The sequence below is a fragment of the Bicyclus anynana genome, chromosome 24, assembly GCF_947172395.1.
Source record: "Bicyclus anynana chromosome 24, ilBicAnyn1.1, whole genome shotgun sequence".
Lineage (NCBI taxonomy): Eukaryota > Metazoa > Arthropoda > Insecta > Lepidoptera > Nymphalidae > Bicyclus > Bicyclus anynana.
Genome location: NC_069106.1, coordinates 4,611,578 through 4,617,582, shown reverse-complemented (window position 1 = coordinate 4,617,582; position 6,005 = coordinate 4,611,578).

Sequence of the window (6,005 nt, the reverse complement as noted above, 5' to 3'; positions counted from 1 at the left end):
AGTATTTTTTTCATTTATGACAACCGATAAATTTAACACACCCATGTTCATTACACTATAGTCAGGCAAGTTCGTTATAACACTCCCTTGATATGCGGGCGACGGGAGGAAAGACTGCGCGGGTGTGAAATCGTGCGTGCGAGGAAGTGAGGTGCATCAGTCGTCGGTTTTTCATTCATCGCTACACGCCCCGGGATTGTTACGAACGAAGTTGCCAAGCTATAATTCTGGTTGTACTGACTGACTACACCAAACGTCAGAATTTTCAAGACCGCCGTCTTTGGAAGTTGCTACTTTATATTAGGCCTATATCCTCCTTGCGACTAGTAGAAGTCCGCTCTTAGACCTCCTTAATACAGCCCTCTTGCAAAATTCATTCTTAGCGGCCGTCTACTAACTATACCCTACCTACCTGTCAAATTTCATCTTTGTACGTCTACACCTTTGTAAGTGATTTTCGAGATTTTGTGAAAAACCTTCGTATTTATATAAATAATTAGAAATGAATGATATATAATTTTCATTCCTCATACTCGTGTTGTTTTATCTGATCATCGGGTGGAAAATGCTGTTTCCCTCCATAGAGAGGCACACAATTACTTCCCACCTAAGGGTGGAGGAGAACTTTAAAAATAGAATTTCTGTCAGTTGTGAAGAGTTTTATGTAAAAATAAACTAATTAAAAAAATGCTGTGGCCATTTGAGTTACTTAACAGCCAGTGTGAACTTAGCGCATACTTTTTTAATTAGAATACGCCGCAACAATTACGCGATGAGTTCCATATTTAAAATTTAAAAAGTCGACATTAATTGGCGGCTTACTAATCTGGTATCTGTGACGAAATTCAAAAAACTAGGTAATAATCTTATATACAAAGATTTGCCTATTAAAAATGTGTTCAATAATCTATAATATTATAAAGCTGAAGAGTTTGTGTGTTTGTTTATTTGATTGAACGCGCTAATCTTGGGAACTACTGGTCCGATTTGAATAATTCTTTTAGTGTTAGATAGCCCATTTATCGAGGAAGGCTATGTGCTATATTTTATCCCCGTATTCCTACGGAAACGGGAACCACGCTGATGTAACCGCGCGGTAAGGTAGGGTAGGATATTGTAGGGTTAGCGGTAGGGTAGAGGTAAGCTAGGGGTAGGGTAGGGTAGAGTTGGGTAGGTTTAGGTTGGGAGTAGAGTAAGGTAGGGTTAGTGAAGAAGTGTACATAAGTAAAAGTGAAGCTTGATTGGGTCTTTGTTTGGAAAGCCCTATACGTTATAAAACTTGCAAAAATATATAAATAGAAGAGTGTGAAATAGGGGTTGAAAGTTGACATCGATTTATATGCGGACGAAGTCGCGGGCGTCCGCTAGTATTATATAAATACGTAAGGTTATTCATTACGAAATACGGTAGTTAATAAATAGTATAGGTCCAATAAGAACGCCTTTGCGAGAGGGTTGGATTAAAGAGGTTTAAGGGCGAACGAAGTCATGGGCATCCCCTAGTGTATTATCAATAAATAGTTTAGTTAAACAACTTGTTTTATTTTCCTCCTATTCGTCTAAATATCTCGGGAATTGATGCTCTCCACCTTCGGTTAACAATCTACTATTTCAGAGTGACCTATGTCAAAGACTAATTATTATGTGTCAATTTCAGATTAACATCAGAATAAATAATGCAACCATGCTAAGCCAAAGTCGGCAACATTCCCAGCAAGATGCAATAGAGATGATGACAGTTTTTTTTAATTGTATCTTAATTAAGAGTATGCTAATAGTATAGCAATTTTGTAAAAGAAACAGGATATTTGCGATCATTACTTTCAGAGCCACAGGGATTTAAAGGGTCAGATTTGCGGCGCTGCCACGGATTCCTGAAAACACTCCATATAAAATAATACGAATTAATGACGACATAGGTCATAAATCATAATTAGATTTGTATGGGCGTTCAAATAAAATTCCTAATATCTTTGTGCGTTTGTGTCTTTGACACCTATCTATGTATCTAAGGTTTGTGTTTATAGTTCGTCTATTACAAAATGTCACATTTATTGTAAGGAAGCTAAAACTGAATGAATTTTCATTTTAATACGATAAAATTTTTAATAGATTTTGAAATTTTATAATCTTATTTATTTGGCAGATATCCAGACAATCTTAATTTTTATATATAAATTAGTTAACATCGACCTTATTTACCCGAATGTATCATAAAAATCAATATATACAAACCTAGTCATCATCCCCATTGTATAGCCAGTTTACGAGTCTAGTAATAAGGCACTTTAATTAGGTGAAAAACAAAGTCACGTCTCCATAAATTCACTTTTGCTACCTATTATAAGTGCTATATGTGCGGAACGATATGTGGGCCGCTTTGACGTTACTGACAAAGATTGTTGTCGATTTTGATGTTAAGTTTTGAAGTTGTCAATAAAGACAATTAACTTCTTAAAGTATTATTCTATGCTCCTAATCTATATTCATATTCTTCATATCATCATCATCATCATTCTTCATATTCATTTTATATCTTTGTGTTAAATTTCATTTATATCCGAACAGTCGATCCAAACATAAAACCAAACTATCACATCATATGTGATAGTTTGGTTTTATAAAATTTTATATAAATTTCGGATATAAATGAAATTTAACACAAAGATATATTTTAGCCTAAAAAATATCGCTCATTTGCAACAAGATAGACACAACTCAAAATTTATGATAATTGAGTTATTGATACAGCTATGTAGAAAATTCGATTTTCTATTTGCTGCAAAAACATCATTTATCTAAGGTCTTTTATTAGAAGAGGAGCGCAAATTCTTTTTATAGTGTCGTTATAGCGCTGTCTCTTTAAATCTCGCGGCTCGTGACAACAGTGACACATGTTCAGTTGTGAATGAGGCAAAATAGCGGCCGGTTACACGGTACTCATGAAGGAGGACATCTTTTGAATTAGAATGTTCGTACAGGTAAGTTCAACACACTTTATTGATAAATGTTTTTAAGCATTTCGTCACAATATCTAATATGCCTTTCATGCAGATAAATATTTAAAATATCTGTACAGACATATTTTGTGTTATGACGTTAGTGCAGAAAACATTACTATTACAACTAATAATAACAGTAATTATGTCGTTTTTGATAATAAGCAAAACATTTCATTCATTGAAATCATAAATATGTTTGTTATTAAGCCATTATTGTATAAAATTAACTGTGACATTTTAATTAAATTTTAAGAATAAATTGTTATGCGTCGTTTTAGTTAATAATAAAAATGTAATTTTCAGACAGACAATGTCGTTTCCAAGAAACTCGAGAAGTAAAAAAATCCTAGCGTTGCACGATAAAAGAAACACAACCAATGAAGAAGTTGTACAGAAATCAGTGAGTACCTTCTTCACTGTATTTATTTATGTTTTAAGTACTTGCTACACAATAGTAATAGTAATTCATCACAGTAATTTACAATTTCCTTACTGGAACGGTATTGTAGCCTGTAGTAATGGGATTTTTTAACTAAAACTTGAAATTAACATAATTTTTAGTAACTTTCAGATAACGAAGAGAATAACGATGATTTATCGTCCAGCTCATTATCAGATAGAATCTCATGATGATACTTATTGTGAGGGTTAGTGTTTTATATACTTGAAGTGATTTAAATAAGTAGTTTTTTAACCTATTATTACAGAATTTAATTGCAATTCCATCAACTTCATCACGAAATATTCCAAGTCCAAGCTAAAATAGAAAGAAAACATAAGCAAAATGAAGCTAGTTGGTGGAGAAATGTGATTAAAAAGCTAAACTGTTCGAAGACGTTTTCTTTTCGTTGTCTTCAGGCTATTGGCCAATTATATATTCGCTGATGATAACTGAGGTACACATAACAAGCACCCAAAACTGGACGATGTCATAAAGGGAGCCAGCATACGAAATTATATAAAGTCTATACCAAAAATAGAGTCCCATTAAACGAGAGTCAATACAACAAGGGTTTTCATAGACGGAAGTAAGAAAATAAGTGATATTCACAGTAATTATGTTGAAGCTCAAAAGCAAAAGAACCAGCCTTATGGGAATTATGTTAAATTTTATAAAATATTTACCCAGGAGTTTAATATACCATTTACACGAATGATAAAGAAAATAGAAAAGATGACCACGAGAACCATTTGAAAGAAAAACAATTATGTTGAGAATAAAAAGCTTAAGCAAGTTAAATGTTTTAAATTTTACCATTTGTGATTTAAAAACTAACAAGGTAGAATGCTATGTTTGGGACGAGTTGAATGCCAACAGAGGAGTTTATGACTTATGAACTTGTGTCTCTTTACTTTGTGCCATTCCTGTAATAATAACGATAGTAAGACAATTGTTGATTTTACAGATTTAATACTTTAAACTACTGTGTTCTTGATTTTCTTTATTCCAAACGTCAATAAATATTTCTTTCTATATCGGCATTTTTTGTGATAATTACTAACTATCGACTCCAAAAGAAGAAAATTTTATCGTGTATAGCGTCATAAGCCTACATAATTAAAAAAAAATATCTTGTTTATCTGCAATAATGACACTAGTGATACCTGGTGTCACAAAAACCTTCGTATCACTTTGAATAAATATGAAACTTAAAGTTTTATACTTTTATTATATAAAATGATAATCACATTGTCATGTTTAATCTATAAAAACAACAAAAATTAAGATTTTCTCCCGTAAATCGAATTATAAACATTGAAAATGCTCTCCTGTAAAACAGTAGTTTTTGAGAAATGTCAATGTTGTTGCAAATGAGCGATATATAGTATATATTTGGCATTGACGACTACGAGTTTATTTAGAAAAAATGCGTTCCTGAGGGATAGAAAACAAACGATACCGTAGGCATTAGCTTAGTATGAATTATAAATTATGTATTCTGTGTTAGTGAGTGACTGCTCAATGCAAAAACATACCAATGATATTGAGAACCTCCTCCTTTTTGAAAAAAAAAGACGATTAAAAACTGTTGTAAAGGTTGTAATAAAATTTAGCATGTGCACGTCATGCTCTTTATGCTAATTATCCCTAACCAATAATTGGGCGCACCGATCTACCGACTACATTAAAGCCGATACTATTCAGTCAAATTCTAAATTTACAATAAATATACCGACAAAGACGTACAGCTAAGCAATTTAGCGTTCCGGTACGATGTTATGTAGAAACCGAAAGGAGTGTGGATTTCATCCTACTCCTAACAAGTTAGCCCGCTTCCATCTTAGATTGCATCATCACTTACCATCACGTGAGATTGTAGTCAAGGGCTAAGTTGTAGAAAAAAAAAATATCATAACGGCCCATTTATTGTGTCGCGTTTATATAGATATTTACTGACAAAGATGTACTTTGCAAAAAGTTCATATTGTACTGTAATTGAATAATGTGACATTTATGGCTTTAACACTAGCGCAAATAACAGTTCAATTGACTATAAATAAAAATAATACAATGGAGTTTATTTATTAGCCATCTTTAAACCTTTTGTTACAAATTAGGCATGCAAACATGTCTTCTAAAATTATTGAAAATCCTATGTTTAATTGTTTATGCTTCTCAAATATAATTCATTAAAATGGTATAATTATTATTCAATATAAATAACTAATAAAATTAATTATTTATTATTAAACTGCAGCAAGAAACAAATATATTTCAAGAATTTAAAATACTTAATAAATAAATTTAAAATCCAATTCAAATTTAATCCAATCGCAATTAATTGTATTCGGATAAAAATTTGTTGTAATCACAGTCAAGGTCTATCTACAGTCAGACATTTTACTTCACATGAAAAAGTCCTAATGGAAACCACCGCACCAATGTTTTGAAAGCTTCTTTGCCAATGAGCTGTAAAATATACGTTTCTTAAAGTTTGATTTTTTTTCACAACTCCAAGACTCTGTAAACCTATATCAGATTTACAGCCTTGGTTGTAATTT